This window comes from Oncorhynchus mykiss, chromosome 11 (genome assembly GCF_013265735.2).
Source record: "Oncorhynchus mykiss isolate Arlee chromosome 11, USDA_OmykA_1.1, whole genome shotgun sequence".
NCBI lineage: Eukaryota > Metazoa > Chordata > Actinopteri > Salmoniformes > Salmonidae > Oncorhynchus > Oncorhynchus mykiss.
Window position 1 is genome coordinate 4,479,479 of NC_048575.1, and position 18,885 is coordinate 4,498,363.

The 18,885-nt window shown below is 42.0% G+C and overlaps 1 protein-coding gene across 2 annotated transcripts in view; it reads left to right on the forward strand.

Moving 5' to 3' along the window:
- The first annotated feature begins 12,289 nt into the window (after window positions 1-12,289).
- The window catches only part of LOC110536527 (transient receptor potential cation channel subfamily A member 1), a 76,824-nt gene continuing 70,228 nt past the window's right edge, over window positions 12,290-18,885 (forward strand). Inside the window, exon 1 of one of the 2 annotated variants that reach the window (XM_036934674.1) lies at window positions 12,290-12,419. The gene's annotated coding sequence lies outside the window, so the exon portion shown is untranslated. Of the gene's footprint in view, window positions 12,420-15,819; window positions 16,255-18,885 lie in introns of those variants that run through there. The other variant, XM_036934675.1, reaches the window with a different exon arrangement.

Genomic DNA, 18,885 nt, shown 5'->3' on the forward strand with positions numbered 1-18,885 from the left:
CTTGTTGATAGTGTTGTTAAGAAGGTAGAAACTAGGGCCTGTAGGACCTGCCTTGTTGATAGTGTTGTTAAGAAGGTAGAAACTAGGGCCTGTAGGACCTGCCTTGTTGATAGTGTTGTTAAGAAGGTAGAAACTAGGGCCTGTAGGAACTGCCTTGTTGATAGTGTTGTTAAGAAGGTAGAAACTAGGGCTTGTAGGACCTGCCTTGTTGATAGTGTTGTTAAGAAGGTAGAAACTAGGGCCTGTAGGACCTGCCTTGTTGATAGTGTTGTTAAGAAGGTAGAAACTAGGGCCTGTAGGACCTGCCTTGTTGATAGTGTTGTTAAGAAGGTAGAAACTAGGGCCTGTAGGACCGGCCTTGTTGATAGTGCTGTTAAGAAGGTAGAAACTAGGGCCTGTAGGACCTGCCTTGTTGATAGTGTTGTTAAGAAGGTAGAAACTAGGGCCTGTAGGACCTGCCTTGTTGATAGTGTTGTTAAGAAGGTAGAAACTAGGGCCTGTAGGACCTGCCTTGTTGATAGTGTTGTTAAGAAGGTAGAAACTAGGGCCTGTAGGACCTGCCTTGTTGATAGTGCTGTTAAGAAGGCAGAGCAGCACTTTATTATGGACAGACTTCTCCCCATCTTAGCTACTGTTGTATCAATATGTTTTGACCATGACAGTTTACAATCTAGTGTTACTCCAAGCAGTTCATCTCAACTTGCTCAATTTCCACATTATTTTTTACAATATTTAGCTGAGGTTTAGGGTTTAGTGAGTGTTATGTTCCAAATACAATGCTTTTAGTTTTATAAATATTTAGGGCAAACTTATTCCTTGACAGGCACTCTGAACCTAACTGCAGCTCTTTGTTGAGTGTTGCAGTCATTTCATTCACTGTAGCAGCTGACGTGTATAGTGTTGAGCCATCCGCATACATAGACACACTGGCTTTACTCAAAGTCAGTGGCATGTCGTTAGTAAACATTTTTAAAAGTAAGGGCCCTACACAGCTGCCCTGGGGAATTCCTGATTCTAACTGGATTATATTTGAGAGGCTTCCATTAAAGAACACCCTCTGTGTTCTGTTAGATAGTTAACTCTTTCTCCACATTATAGCAGGGGGTGTAAAGCCATAACACATTGGTTCTTCCAGCAGCAGACTATGATCAATAATATCAAAAGCTGCACAGAAGTCTAACAAGACAGCCCCCACAATCATTTCATCATCTATTTCTCTCAGACAATCATCAGTCATTAGTGTAAGTGCTGTGCTTGTTGAGTGTCCTCCTACCTATAACTGTGCTGAAAGTCTGTTGTCAATTTGTTTACTATAAAATAGCATTGTATCTGGTCAAAAACAATTTGTTCCAGAAGTTTACTAAGGGTTGGTAACAGGCTGATTGGTCGACTATTTGAGCCAGTAAACGTGGCTTAACTATTCTTGGGTAGCAGAATGACTTTAGCTTCCCTCCAGGTCTGAGGGCACACACTTTCTAGTAGGCTTAAATTGTAAATGCTTAAATTGAAGATGTGGCAAATAGGAGTGGCAATATCGTCTGCTATTGTCCTCAGTCATTTTCCATCTAGATTGTCAGACCCTGTTGGCTTGTCATTGTTGATAGACAACAATACTTTTTTTCACCTCTTCCACACTGACTTTACAGAATTCAAAAGTACAATGCTTGCCTTTCATAATTTGGTCCGATAAAGTTGGCTGTGTAGTGTCAGCGTTTGTGGCTGGAATGTCATTTCTAAATGTGCTAATCTTGACAATGAAAAAGTAATTCAAGTAGTTTGCAAAATCAGTGGGCTTTGTAACAAATGAGCCATCTGATTCAATGAATGAAGGAGCAGAGTTGTCTTTTTTTCATTCTTTATATAATTTATCTTTGGTTCATAGTTCATTTTTCTTTATATTTAGTTTAGTCACATGATGTCTTAATTTGCAGTATGTTTGCCAATCGGTTGGGCTGCCAGACTTAATTGCCATACCTTTTGCCTCATCCCTCTCAACCATACCATTTTTCAATTCCTCATCAACCCACAGGGATTTAACAGTTTTTACAGTCATTTTCTTAATGGGTGTGTTTATTAGTAACTGGAATAAGGAATTTCATAAATGTGTCAAGTGCAACATCTGGTTGCTCCTCATTACACACCACAGACCAGCAGCGTCTGGTTGCTCCTCATTACACACCACAGACCAGCAGCGTCTGGTTGCTCCTCATTACACACCACAGACCAGCAGCATCTGGTTGCTCCTCATTACACACCACAGACCAGCAGCGTCTGGTTGCTCCTCATTACACACCACAGACCAGCAGCATCTGGTTGCTCCTCATTACACACCACAGACCAGCAGCGTCTGGTTGGTCCTCATTACACACCACAGACCAGCAGCGTCTGGTTGCTCCTCATTACACACCACAGACCAGCAGCATCTGGTTGCTCCTCATTACACACCACAGACCAGCAGCATCTGGTTGCTCCTCATTACACACCACAGACCAGCAGCATCTGGTTGCTCCTCATTACACACCACAGACCAACAAATATTATTTACGTCTACAACATAGGAATCACTACAAAACTTAATGTATGACCTCTTATACACTGTATTAGGCCCAGCCTTCGGGCTGGGCCTAATATGGCTACAAGCCTTCGGGCTGTTTTTTCTAGATATGGCTACTATATTGTGATGGATTTGGATGCTGCTTTACAGCACATTTCTGCAGCATTAGTAAAGATGTGATCAATACATGTTAATGATTTAATTCCTGTGCTGTTTGTAACTACCCTGGTAGGTTGACTGATAACCTGAACCAGGTTGCAGGCAATGGTTACAGTTTGAAGTTTTTTCCTGAGTGGGCAGCTTGATGAAAGCCAGTCAATATTTAAATCGCCCAGAAAATATACCTCTCTGTTGATATCACATACATATATATATCAAGCATTTCACACATATTATCTAGATACTGACTGTTAGCACTTGCTGGTCTATAGCAGCTTCCCACCAGAATGGGCTTTAGGTGAGGCAGATGAACCTGTAGCCAGATTACTTCAACAGTATCTAACATTATCCAGATACTGACTGTTAGCACTTGGTGGTCTATAGCAGCTTCCCACCAGAATGGGCTTTTAGGTGAGGCAGGTGAACCTGTAGCCATATTACTTCAACAGTATTTAACATTATCCAGATACTGACTGTCTATAGCAGCTTCCCACCAGAATGGGCTTTAGGTGAGGCAGACGAACCTGTAGCCATATTACTACAACAGTATTTAACATGATAACCTCTCTAAGCTTTACAGGAATGTGGTTCTGAATATAAACAGCATCACCTCCCCCGTTGGCATTTCTGTCATTTTGGTAACCATGTAATGCTACCACTGTATCATCAAAGGTATTGTCTAAGTGAGTTTCAGAGATAGTCAGAATATGAATGTCATCTGTTATAAGCAAGTTATTTACTTCATGGACCTTGTTTCTCAGGCTACATATGTTAATATGATCTATTTGTAGCACTTTTCTGGGTTGCTTGATTGTTTTTAATGCTTTCCTGGGAAGCTTATCAGAGGTAGACTTACTCATGTTATTTACATTAGAGCTGATAGCGCAGGGTGAGCTGCAGAAACTGGTCTTCCTACTATTGCACACCGGCTCAGTGCTAACTGTGTAACTCTGGTTTATAGGCTCTTGATTACTGCTTACAATAGCTGTAGGATAAACAGATAAACAGTATTCGGTGCAATTAGGGGTACATACATTAAATTACTTACATTGTGTTTGCCAATGCCCCTAAGATCATGTACATTTGATGCAGCATTATAACGACTCATTGTCACAATGGTAGGGAGTAACTGAGCTGGCCTTGGATCATTTACCAGTCATTGTTTCAACGCAGCCTTGAAATGTGTGTTCAGAGTCCAGGAGTCAAGATAATTTGGATGGATTCACTTTCCAGAAGGTGTCAAAGTTATCAATACAAGTGACTCCAGCAGAGTTACAGTAGTCTTTTAGCCAGACGTGTAATGCCAGCAGTCTGCTGAATCTTTCACACTGGACCTGGAATTTTTGGCCGTTTTTGGGAGTCTTTTAACGCTAAAATCAGTTCTTTAAAATCCATTTTCAAATGTTCCGAGCTAGCCCTCCTGATGTCGTTTGACCCCACATGGACTACAACAGTGTCAGCTCCCGGCATCTGTGGTAGAACAGTCAGAAGCAGCCTTGTTATGTCCCATACTCGTGCTGCTGGGTAGCACAGGGTTTGCCTTGGGGACCGAGATGTTTTTCAACATAGAGCTGCCTATGATGACAGCTGGTGATGTTGAATGGGCTGGTCTCTCAGGCAGCCTCACAGTCTGTTGAGGCTGGGAGCTCCGAGGATCTGAACCCGAGGTAGTAGCCACCGGAGAGGGAGACAGAGCCGAGGATGAAGACGCAGGTACCTCCGGATCCGATCTGGATTGGAAAGCCACCAAGGAAGAAGAGGTCGGAACCTCTGGATCCAGGGCAGCAAAGCTGTTTCTGGTCTGTGTCAGTTCAGTTGGCGTCTCTCCCCCTATGCTGAATCTGGTAGGATCCCGGGACAGATAGCAACGCTCACAGCAATTTAGCCCAACAGAGTCGCAGGATTCAAAATAAAATAAAAGTATATGAAAACCCTGTCAGCTTTTAAACCGAGGTCTTTAGTTCAGGTTTCAGTGTTCAACAGGTTTCAGTTAGTGACAGCAGGGACAGTAGTTAGTGACATCAGGGACAGTAGTTAGTGACAGCAGGGACAGCAGTTAGTGACAGCAGGGACAGTAGTTAGTGACAGCAGGGACAGCAGTTAGTGACAGCAGGGGCAGTAGTTAGTGACAGCAGGGACAGTAGTTAGTGACAGCAGGGACAGCAGTTAGTGACAGCAGGGACAGTAGTTAGTGACAGCAGGGACAGCAGTTAGTGACAGCAGGGGCAGTAGTTAGTGACAGCAGGGACAGTAGTTAGTGACAGCAGGGACAGTAGTTAGTGACAGCAGGGACAGCAGTTAGTGACAGCAGGGACAGCAGTTAGTGACACCAGTTATTGACAGTAGGGACAGCAGTTAGTGACAGAAGGGACAGTAGTTAGTGACAGCAGTGACAGCAGTGACAGCAGTTAGTGACAGTAGGGACAGCAGTTAGTGACAGCAGCTAGTGACAGCAGTTAGTGACAGCAGTTAGTGTCAGCAGGGATGGTAGTTAGTGACAGAAGGGACAGCAGTTAGTGACAGCAGTGACAGCAGTTAGTGACAGCAGGGATGGTAGTTAGTGACAGCAGGGACAGCAGTTAGTGACAGCAGCTAGTGACAGCAGGGACGGTAGTTAGTAACAGCAGGGGCAGCAGTTAGTGACAGCAGCTAGTGACAGCAGTTAGTGACAGCAGTTAGTGTCAGCAGGGATGGTAGTTAGTGACAAAAGGGACAGCAGTTAGTGACAGCAGTGACAGCAGTTAGTGACAGCAGGGATGGTAGTTAGTGACAGCAGGGACAGCAGTTAGTGACAGCAGCTAGTGACAGCAGTGACAGCAGCAGTTAGTGACAGCAGGGACGGTAGTTAGTAACAGCAGGGGCAGCAGTTAGTGACAGTAGGGACGGGAGCTAGTGACAGCAGCTAGTGACAGCAGGGACAGGAGCTAGTGACAGCAGCTAGTGACAGCAGGGACAGGAGCTAGTGACATCAGCTAGTGACAGCAGGGACAGGAGCTAGTGACAGCAGCTAGTGACTGCAGGGACAGGAGCTAGTGACAACAGCTAGTGACAGCAGGGACAGGAGCTGGTGACAACAACTAGTGACAGCAGGGACAGGAGCTAGTGACAGCAGGGACAGGAGCTAGTCACAGCAGCTGGTGACAGCGGGGACAGCAGTTAGTGACATGTTGCTGTTTTTAACTTACATACACTGCCCTCCAAAGTGTTGACACTCATGTTAAATCCCTCAGAAATTCATTCTCATTAATAATGACTCAATCACTTTCTATTTAACGTCAATCCAAAACGAATCTTATATTTTCACAGAGAAAAATACAGTTCATTATGGAACAACCAGAACACCTTTCAGGTCGACAGCCATCCTTTATGGGCCCTGGTCAAAAGTAGTGTGCTGTCAAATCAAAATAAATGTTATTCGTCACATGCGCCGAATACAACAGCATTAGCTGTGAAATGCTTACTTACAAGCCCTTAACCAACAATGCTGTTTAAAGAAAGATAAGAGTTAAGAAAATATTTACTAAATGAACTAAAGTTTTAAAAAAATAAAATAAATAGTCACGATAAAATAATAATAACGAGGCTATATACAGTGGGTAACGGTACAGAATCAATGTGTGGGGGGTTACAGGTTAGTCGAGGTAATTGAGGTAATATGTACATGTAGGTAGGGGTAAAGTGACTATGCATAGATAATAAACAGAGAGTAGCGGCAGCGTAAAAAAAGGGGGGTGGGGGGGATGCAAATAGTTTGGGTAGCCATTTGGTCTTATGGCTTGGGGGTAGAAGCTGTTAAGATGCCTTTTGGACCTTGACTTTGTGCTCTTGTACCACTTGCCATGCAGTAGCTAAACGGAACAGTCTATGACTAGGGTGGCTAAGTCTTTGGCAATATTTAGGGTCTTCCTCTGACACCGCCTGGCATGGAGATCCTGGATGGCAAGAAGCTTGTGTGATGTACTGGGCCGTACGCACTAACCTCTGTAGCGCCTTGCAGTCAGAGGCTGAGCAGTTGCCTTATCAGGCAGTGATGCTCTCGATGGTGCAGCTGTATAACTTTTTGAGGATCTGGGGACCCATGCCAAATCTTTTCATGTCTCATGAGGGATGAAAAGGTGTTGACGTGCCCTATTCACGACTGTCTTGGTGTGTTTGGACCATGATAGTTTGTTGGTGATGCAGAAACCAAGGAACTTGAAGCTCTTAACCTGCTCCACTACACCGCGTTGATGAGAATCGGGGTGTGCTCGGCCCTCCTTTTCCTGTAGTCCACGATCTCCTTTGTCTTGATCACGTTGAAGAAGAGGTTGTTGTTGTCTCTGACCTCCTCCCTATAGGCTGTCTCATTTTTGTCGGTGATCAGACCTAGCGCCGTTGTGTTGAAATCGTGCTTGGCCATGTATTCATGGGTGAACAGGGAGTACAGGAGGGGACAAAGGACCCCCGAGGGGACCCTGTGTTGAGGATCAGCGTGGCGGATGTGTTGTTACCTACCCTTACCACCTGGGGCGGCCCGTCAGGAAGTCCAGGATCCAGTTGCAGAGGAAGGTGTTTAGCCCCAGGGTCCTTGGCTTAGTGATGTGCTTTGAGGGCGCTATGGTGTTGAACGCTGAGCTATAGTCAATGTCCTTCTGTCCATGTGGGAAAGTGCAGTGTAGAGCGCAGTAGAGATGGCGTCATCTGTTGATCTGTTGGGGCGGTATGCAAATTGGAGTGGGTCTAGAGTTTCTGGGATGATGGTGTTGATGTGACCAGCCTTTCAAAGCACTTCATGGCTACAGACGTGAGAGCTACTGGTCGGTAGTAATTTAGGCAGGTTCCATTGGCGTTCTTAGGCTCAGGGACTATGGTAGTCTGCTTGAAACATGTAGGTATTACAGACTCAGTCAGGCAGAGACAGTTTGAAAATACTTGCCAGATGGGCAGCGCATGCTTTGAGTAAACATCCTGTTAATCCGTCTGGCCTTGCGGCCTTGTGAATGCTGACCTGTTTAAAGGTCTTACTTACATCGGCTACTGAGAGCGTGATTGCACAGTCGTCCGGGAAGGACCAGCTGGTGCTCTCATGCATTTTTCAGTGTTGCTTGCCTCGAATCCAGCATATAAGTAATTTAGCTCGTCTGGTAGGCTTGAGTCTCTGGGCAGCTCGTGGCTGGGCTTCTCTTTGAAGTCCGTAATAGTTTTCAAGCCCTGCCCCATCCGCCAAGCGTCAACAGGACTAAGATTCAGTCTTAGTCCTGTATTAACGCTTTGCCTGTTTGATGGTTCGTCAGAGGGCATAGAGGGATTTCTTATAAACATCAGGGTTAGAGTCAAGCTCCTTGAAATCAGCAGCTCTACCCTTTAGCTCAGTAATCCATGGCTTCTGGTTGGGGTATGTACGTACAGTCACTGTGGGGACAACATCGGCGACGCACTTATTGATGAAGCTGATGACTGATGTGGTATACTCCTCAATGCCATTGGATGAATCCCAAAACATCTATAGGGAATGTGGGACTCCGATACCCCTCACTCAGTAGAACTTAGATGGATGAATCCCGGAACATGTATAGGGAATGTGGGACTCCGATCCCCCAGTAGAACTTAGAACAGCGCTGCCTTCGGCATTGAGTGTTTGACAGCTCAGGAATTAATGCACTCTTCGTACCCTACAGTTATTATGGAAGTGCACTGCATGACCAATGGAAATATGTTTATTCCCAAAGCAGTGTGTCTGTGGGTAAACGAAGAGGCTGGTCCTTTAGCCCAGTGCTGGTCCAAAACCATGTGAAGGAAGGAACGAAGTCAGACTGATACTAGGAGAATGAGGGAGGGAGGGAGGGAGGGAGAGAGAGAGAGAGAGAGAGAGAGAGAGAGAGAGGGGGAGAAAGAGAGAGAGAGAGAGAGAGAGCGAGAGAGAGAGAGAGAGAGAGAGAGAGAGAGAGAAATTATGATGTTGTCAACAAAGTACTCAATATGCAAAGCAACACATGTCAAGTATAAAATGTGTTTTTATATTAGTAATAACAGAGTTATGGCGGAGAGGATATGGAAAGTGTGTTGAAGTGACATTTTCTGTAGTAGTGATTTCTGCTGGGCACAGCATGGGTAATGTACATACATGAATGTTTAATTTACACCAATGCAGTAACTACCATAGCACTGACCTGCCTGTCACACACACACACACACACACACACACACACACACACACACACACACACACACACACACACACACACACACACGCACATCCACACACATGCACATCCACACACACACACACACACACACACACACACACACACACACACACACACATACACACACACACACACACACACACGCACATCCACACACATGCACATCCACACACACACACACACGCACACACACGCACACACACACACACACACACACACACACACACACACACGCACATCCACACACACGCACATCCACACACACACACACACACACACACACACACACACACACACACACACACACACACACACACATCCACACACACACACACGCACACACACACAAACGCTGGCACCCACACAAACAAGTGTGCTTGCACACATACACACACACACAGAAACAGAAACAGAAACAGGATCCATCCGGTCACGATGAGCAGAACAAACAACACTAGCAGTATTAGCTGTCTGTAATGACACTAATATTTATCCAACCATTTAGGCGCCGTTTAACAGGAAGTGCTGAAAACTTTCCACCGTATATGTCCCAAATGGCAGGTGTGCCCCAAACGGAGCCCTATTCAACATTTAGTTCACTAATGTTTAGTTTAGTTCAGTAATGTTGACCATTGCCCATACGGCTCACTTAGGACACATGTTTTTTTGCCAGTTGGGATTTGGCTTGTATGGGGAACATTAGGGCTGATGAATCCTGACTCAAAAAAGCAAGCAAATATTAGTACCAATATTAGATATTAGATATTGGTATTAAAACTAGCCTAGTGGTTAGAGCATTGGACTAGTAACCGATAGGTTACAAGTTCAAGTCCCCGAGCTGACAAGGTCTGTCATTCTGCCCCTGAACAAGGCAGTTAACCCACTGTTCCTAGGCCGTCATTGAAAATAAGAATGTGTTCTTTTACTGACTTGCCTAGTTAAAATAAAGGTACAAAAAATTTATTAAAAACAAATAAATAAACCTCAGATGAACAGGTACCGTGAGATGGTATTCAGTGTGCGACTCAAATGACACCCTATTCCCTATATAGTGCACTTCTTTTGACCAGGCCACATAGGGAATAGGGTGCCATTTGGGAGCCTGATTGATCCTATAGTCTAAAGTACTATATGCTCGCGGTGTGAATTTGAGAGAATATGAGACGATTAATGGTTGAAATGAATGTACTGTAATTGTTGGCGTTTTCATGGAGGGGTATTCGTGGGTAAATGGAGGGCAAGCCTTTTAACTCAAGGAAACCAAACAGCTATAGTAGTTTTTAATCCAACTGTTTTTTACAGATATGGTACCTGTTTAAGTCATACGTAAACTTAATGAAAGTATTTTTCAACAAGTAGCTATGAAGACACCCGCACCATTAAACAACTAACAGTAAAGCCGTAATCTAACAGCCAAACAATTCCACTTCCCTCGATATGCCTTTGTAACACAAGCAAATTCCAAATGAATGATATACCTCGTCTGATAATCCCGTCTGATAAACATTATATGACCAGCAGTTTCAATTCCATCCTTCTCTTCTTCGCAAGAGGAAAATGATCTTATCCTACCATCAACATGGCGGGGAGGACGTCAAATTGACACCATCTTTTAGCTAAGGCTGGCTAGCTAAAAGATAACATAAAGAGCTAGACTGCTAACTACTGGCTAGCTAAAAGATAACATAAAGAGCTAGACTGCTAACTACTGGCTAGCTAAAAGATAACATAAAGAGCTAGACTGCTAACACTGGCTAGCTAAAAGATAACATAAAGAGCAAGACTGCTAACTACTAGCTAGCTAAAAGATAACATAAAGAGCTAGACTGCTAACACTGGCTAGCTAAAAGATAACATAAAGAGCTAGACTGCTAACACTGGCTAGCTAAAAGATAACATAAAGAGCTAGACTGCTAACTACTGGCTAGCAATATAACAACAACACAAGAGAAAGGCTAACATATATAAGATGCTACTTATCACAGCAGCAACTGTACAAAACATATAGAAGATGCTACTTATCACAGCAGCAAATGTACAAAACATATAGAAGATGCTACTTATCACAGCAGCAAATGTACAAAACATTTTTTTTTAAATATATTGCAAATAAGTACACATTTGGTAAAATAAAATGTTTTGTATCCGGTTTACTCAGGTTCCTTCTGACAACAGAACAGAAAGGATTTTTTTCCCAAACACACAGATGGACAGTTAGTTCTATATAACATGATGATGGACAGTTAGTCCAGTTAGCTACACATCCCTACTCTATATAACATGATGATGGACAGTTAGTAACATTTTTGTACCGTTATTTAACCAGGCAAGTCAGTTAAGAACAAATTCTTATTTTCAATGACAGCCTAGAAACAGTGGGTTAACTGCCTGTTCAGGGGCAGAACGACAGCTCGGGGTTTGAACTTGCAACCTTCCGGTTCCTAGTCCAACTCTCTAACCACTAGGATACCCTGCCGCCCCATGATGATCATGATGATGGACAGTTAGTTCTATATAACATGATGAATTTATTTCAATTGACAGATTTCCTTATATGAACTGTAACTCAGTAATATCGTTGAAATTGTTGAATTCATATTTTTGTTCAAAATATAATACTAGCACAGCAAAATGGATTAAAGAGTGTGGGGGCAGTAGCAGGAACAGTACCACAGTCTAGTGGTGAAAACCACTACACCAAAAAGTGTAATGTTCGTCGTTGGGAGAGAGAGAGGAGGACCAAGGTGCAGTGTGGGTAAGTATTCATATTGTCTTTTAATGAAAACGAATACTCGAACAAAACCAACAAAACACCAGAACGAAACGAAAACAGTCCTGAACGGTGAAATTCAAACACAGAACAGAAAATAAACACCCACAACTCAAAAGTGAAACCAGGCTACCTAAGTATGGTTCTCAATCAGGGACAACGATTGACAGCTGCCTCTGATTGAGAACCATACCAGGCCAAACACAGAAATCCCAAATCATAGAAAAAATAACATAGACAACTCACGCCCTGACCATACTTAAAACAAAGACATAACAAAACCAGAGACCTATCAAAAGTAGTGCACTAGGGAATAAGGGGTTATTAGCTACACAACCCTACTCTCTGGGAGCTTGGTCTTTCTCTACTCATTCTACTGTGTATCTCTGAGCATCTAGGAGCTATTGTAATGGGATCAGTCCTGGGTTCAAATACTATTCAAAATTATTTTAAATGATTGTATCTGGGTTTAATTGAGCTAGCTTGACACAATGTAACCAATAGAATAGTCACAAGGAGTGCCAACCCCGTCCGTCTGGCACTCCAGACAGACTAGTACAAACGCTAAAAGTGTTTGAAACGTTTCACATACTATTTGATCCCAGGTCTGAATGGGATGTCACTGAACTGTGACAACTACAGTACATAAACCATTACTTGCCCCGTACTGGGAGACCACAGCAGTCTGCTCTACTCAGAGGCAGTCAGCATCCAACCAGCCAACCAACCAACCAGCCTAACCACTAAAGAGGTATGTAAGTCCCTCTCTTTCTATGGCTTTTTCAGCTTTCTCTTACTTTCCTATGTCGTAATAACAGAAACAGGGTTGTGGGAAATAGGGTCTTGATTTCATGAATCTAGAACGACCATAAAAGGCATTTCATTTTTAAAGTTTATGGTCCAACAATTATTTATTGAAGGCTCTGATTGTTTAATTCTAACATTAATTTATTTATGTAATACAAATCTCCAAACTTATTTTTGTTTAATTTTATAGTACTATATATATAGTGCTCCAGGGTTAATTTTATTGGCATTTTTGGCATGTTTTGCTAGATTCAGAACATAAAACAACATTTCCAAAGCAAACATTAACGCTTTGGTCTAGCACAGAAAATATGCCAATAGTTGATGCATTCTGCATGTTGTAGAACAGTGATATAAAACATTTGACCTGAGCCTTGACGGAGTTGACAACGAATACGATCACACTTTATTTTGTACAGTCCGGATGTTGCATCTGTAGATTCTCTCCAGATGAGCGTACTATCATCAAACTATCTGCTCGCTAAGGTTAGGTTTAGAAAGAGGGTTAGGGTTATAGGTCATGTTAGGGTTAGTAGATTGTTAGTTGAAAATGTTACTGTGAAGAGAGAATCTACAGATGGACGATCCAAATAAAGAGTTTCTAGAAATGCTCAAAACAGACCGTTCAATACAAACATTTGTAAAAACATAGAAAATTATTAATTAAAAAATAAAAATAAAATAAAAAACATTTGATCAGATTTTTCAGTATTCTGATGGAGTTAATGTTTTACCCAGTGGACAAAAATAAAAATGTTCTTCTTTATTGAAGTGGTTAAGGTTAGGGTTAGGGTTAGGGTTAGGGTTAGGTTGCGGTTAGGTTAGTGTTAGGTTAGGGGTTAGGTTAGTGTGGTACACAAATTACCAATTTAGTTTTTCCTCCGGTGCTTTAAATCATTCCTGGTTAAGTTAGGATCATAGAGAGTTTGTGGAATTTGAATCAATTTATATTTTTTGAGAGAGAGAGAGTTTGGAATTGGGATCCTTTCCTCCGGACAAGGGCATTTCCTGGCACAGAGCCGAATATCTGGAACATTCCAAAAGCAAATCTTTTTAATTATGAAAGTCCCGTAAAAATCAATGTTTTCTTTCCTTTCAACTGTAAAAAAATACAGTGTTACCCGCCTTTCAAGGATCCTGACCTGATCTACATGCTTTACTTATCACTACGCTGTCTGTTTAACATCTCATCTAGATTTAAGATCTGTGGTCAGGAAAGGCAGAGTGACTGAGGTGCAGTTGCTTTACATGGTTTATATCACCGTATAATGGGGACCTTCTCAAGACCACTTAATTATATATATAATTATATTATGTTATATTATATATAATATTTTGAAGTCATGAAGCACAATTATTTCTCTGAGACTTTAGCATGCTGACACCATTGGCTAATTGATCATTACTATAGCAATACATATGTTTTCAGGATAGTATAACAAGCTAGACTGCTAAACATCCTCTTTCACACACACACACACACACACACACACACACACACACACACACACACACACACACACACACACACACACACACACACACACACACAGACACACAGTACACTATTAAAGCAACAGATTGCATTCAGGGGGGGGGGGGCTGTCATGTCCTTTGCAGTGATTATATAAACAGTAACTGTATACAATATACATATATACTGTATATCAAGCAGCTACTCTTCATCGCTTGGCAACCGTCCACCATGTTGACTGTGTTCTATTAGGTTTAATGACATTTCCTGGATTTCTTTGTTCCCAGCAAACAGGAGAATGATCACCCGGCTAATTAATGAAACTGATATCTACAGATACAAGCTTCCCAAGGCTCTGTGTCCGTCCCAAATGGCCCCCTATTCCCTTTATAGTACACTACCTTTGACCTGGGTTCCATAAGGCGCTTGGCAAAAGTAGTGCACTATAAAAAAAATAAAAAAAAATAGGGTGCCATTTTGGAACGAAAATTGAAAATAAGCCAAATAAATAGAATGGAATCAAATCAAATGTTATTTTGTCACCAATACAACTGGTGTAGAACTTTCCCTGAAATGCTTTGATTACGAGCCTTTCCCAACGATGTAGAGTTTAAAATGATAATAACAATTAAATAGTAAACAATGTAAACACATAAGAATGTAGATATTATATACAGATCAATGGTGAGAGGTAAAGATCAATGGTGAGAGGTAAAGATCAATGGTGAGAGGTAAAGATCAATGGTGAGAGGTAAAGATCAATGGTGAGAGGTAAAGATCAATGGTGAGAGGTAAAGATCAATGGTGAGAGGTAAAGATCAATGGTGAGAGGTAAAGATCAATGGTGAGAGGTAAAGATCAATGGTGAGAGGTAAAGATCAATGGTGAGAGGTAAAGATCAATGGTGAGAGGTAAAGATCAATGGTGAGAGGTAAAGATCAATGGTGAGAGGTAAAGATCAATGGTGAGAGGTAAAGATCAATGGTGAGAGGTAAAGATCAATGGTGAGAGGTAAAGATCAATGGTGAGAGGTAAAGATCAATGGTGAGAGGTAAAGATCAATGGTGAGAGGTGAAGATCAATGGTGAGAGGTGAAGATCAATGGTGAGAGGTAAAGATCAATGGTGAGAGGTAAAGATCAATGGTGAGAGGTAAAGATCAATGGTGAGAGGTAAAGATCAATGGTGAGAGGTAAAGATCAATGGTGAGAGGTAAAGATCAATGGTGAGAGGTAAAGATCAATGGTGAGAGGTGAAGATCAATGGTGAGAGGTAAAGATCAATGGTGAGAGGTAAAGATCAATGGTGAGAGGTAAAGATCAATGGTGAGAGGTAAAGATCAATGGTGAGAGGTAAAGATCAATGGTGAGAGGTAAAGATCAATGGTGAGAGGTAAAGATCAATGGTGAGAGGTAAAGATCAATGGTGAGAGGTAAAGATCAATGGTGAGAGGTAAAGATCAATGGTGAGAGGTAAAGATCAATGGTGAGAGGTAAAGATCAATGGTGAGAGGTAAAGATCAATGGTGAGAGGTAAAGGGCCTTCAGAAAGTATTCATACTTTCACGCCCTGGTCTTAGTATTTTGTGTTTTCTTTATTAATTTGGTCAGGCCAGGGTGTGACATGGGTTATTTATGTGGTGTGTTTTGTCTTGGGGTTTTTGTTAGGTATTGGGTGTGTATTATAGTAGGGGTAGGTCATGGGATTGCGGTATAGTGGGGTTATCTAGAATAGTCTATGGCTGTCTAGAGTGGTTCTCAATCAGAGGCAGGTGTTTATCGTTGTCTCTGATTGGGAACCATATTTAGGCAGCCATGTTCTTTGAGTGTTTCGTGGGTGATTGTTCCTGTCTCTGTGTTAGTTTGCACCAGATAAGGCTGTTTAGGTTTTCACGGTACGTTTATTGTTTTGTTCGTGTTTTATCTTTCATTAAACATGTATCATAATAACCACGCTGCATTTTGGTCCGATCTTCAGAGGAAGAGGAGAAAGTAAACCGTAACATACCCCTTTAAATGTTTTCCCCCCTTTTTGTCCACAGTGTCCACAGTGTCCCTATCGTCTAGTTTGAACAGTTCTGTAAAAAACATTGCATCCAGAGTGCATCAAACATGATTTAGATTTTTCGCCCCACATTTTTGTCACAGTCTGAATTTAAAATGGATTAGACTACACTTTGTTTTGTCCGATAACGATTGACATGACGTCAAAGTGGAATCATCTATCAATATTTTGACTATTTTATTTTTTTAACTATGAAAAGCTGAAGTGTCTTGAGTCAATAAGTATTCAACCTCTTTGTTACGGTAAGGAGCCTAAAATAAGTTCAGGAGTAAAAATGTGCTTAACAAGTCACATAATAAATTGCATGGACTCACTCAGTGTGCAATAATAGTTTTTAACACAATATTTTTTGAATGACTACCTCATCTCTACCTCATCTCTGTACCCCCACACACCTGTATGGTCCAATGCCTCGCAATGAAATGCACCTATTAGTAGATGGGTAAAAATGTAAATGCAGACATTGAATATCCCTTTAAGCATGGTGGTTATTCATTCCACTTTGGATGGTGTATCAATGCAACCAGTCACTATAAAGATACAGGCGTCCATCCTAAGTCAGTTGCCGGAGAGGAAAGAAACCGCTCAGGGATTTCACCATGACGCACATGGTGACTTTAACACACTTACATTAAAACAGCTACAGAGTTTAATGGCTGTGATAGAACACTGACGATGGATCAGCAACATTGTAGTCACTCCACAATACTAACCTAAATGACAGAGTGAAAAGAAGGAAGCCTGTACAGAATAAAAAATATTCCAAAACATGCATCCTGTTTACAACAAGGCACTAAAGTAATACTGAAAAAACATGTGGAAAAGCAATGAACTTTTTTTCCTGAATACAAAGTGTTATGCTTGGGGCCAATTCAATACAACACATTATTGAGTACTACTATCCATATTTTCAAGCAGAGTGGTGGCTGCATCATGTTATGGGTATGCTTGTAATCGTTAAGGAATGGGGAGTTTTTATGATAGAAAATAATTGGAATGAAGCTAAGCACTGGCACAATACTTGAGGGAAACCTGGTTCAGTCTGCTTTCCACCAGACACTGGGAGATGAATTCACCTTTCAGCAGGACAATAACCTAAAACACAACGCCAACTCTGCACTGACTTACCAAGAAGGCAGTGAACGTTCTTGAGTGGCCAGAGGTGCTTATACACAGAATTGACCAACGGGTGTGAATACTTATATAAATTAAATATTAATTTTTCTAAAAACATGTTTTCACTTTGTCATTATGTGGTAAAATCTATTGAATCCATGTTGAACTCAGGCTGTAACAAAATGTGGAATAACTAATGGGGTATGAATACTTTCTGCAGGCACTGTACACTCTTAGTAAAAATGTTTCCATGTAGAACCCTTTAGGTTCCAGGTAGAACCATTTTTTGGTTCCAGGTAGAATTATTTTGGGTTACAGGTAGAACCATCTGTGGAAAGGGTTCTACCTGGAACCGAAAGGGTTCTACCTGGAACCGAAAGGGTTCTACCTGGAACCACCTTTTTTTCTACTGTAAGAGTACTTCCTGAATTGACTGGAATTGAAAGAACATTGATACCAACCACCATTCCTTGGTGTAACCTGTACTGTTATTTCAGCTCAGAGCAAGGCAGGGGTAAAAACAGACACGATAGGCATACCTTTTCCAATGTATTCAATGTGAATACCCAGTTGCCGTGTGGTCATAGCTGGATGGATAACTCAGCCACTGAGACAGGCCAAGGCCAACATTGATCGCAATTTAGAAAAGCCTCATTCTCTCTCAACGAGAGATGCATGGAGCTGCCAGGTGGAAAACATTGTCGGAGACCCAAATGGCACCCTGCTCCTCACATAGTGCTCCAGTTTGGACCAGGGCCCGTAGGGACATAGACCATTGATGTATGCATTATGGCTTCACTAGAGAACATGTAGTCTCCCCCATCACTGTCCATACAGTCTTACTGTATATATCTATAGTATAGAACATGTAGTCTCCCCCATCACTGTCCATACAGCCTTACTGTATATATCTATAGTGTAGAACATGTAGACTCCCCCAGGCTGTCCATACAGCCTACCTGTATATATCTATAGTATAGAACATGTAGACTCCCCCCTCACTGTCCATACAGCCTTACTGTATATATCTATAGTGTAGAACATGTAGACTCCCCCAGGCTGTCCATACAGCCTACCTGTATATATCTATAGTATAGAACATGTAGACTCCCCCCAGGCTGTCCATACAGCCTACCTGTATATATCTATAGTATAGAACATGTAGACTCCCCCAGGCTGTCCATACAGCCTTACTGTATATATCTATATTATAGAACATGTAGTCTCCCCCCAGGCTGTCCATACAGCCTTACTGTATATATCTATAGTGTAGAACATGTAGACTCCCCCAGGCTGTCCATACAGCCTTACTGTATATATCTATATTATAGAACATGTAGTCTCCCCCCAGGCTGTCCATACAGCCTTACTGTATATATCTATAGTGTAGAACATGTAGACTCCCCCCAGGCTGTCCATACAGCCTTACTGTATATATCTATATTATAGAATATGTAGACTCCCCCCAGGCTGTCCATACAGTCTTACTGTATATATCTATAGTATAGAACATGTAGTCTCCCCCCCAGGCTGTCCATACAGCCTTACTGTATATATCTATAGTATAGAACATGTAGACTCCCCCCAGGCTGTTCATACAGCCTTACTGTATATATCTATATTATAGAACATGTAGTCTCCCCCCAGGCTGTCCATACAGTCTTACTGTATATATCTATAGTATAGAACATGTAGTCTCCCCCCAGGCTGTCCATACAGCCTTACTGTATATATCTATAGTATAGAACATGTAGACT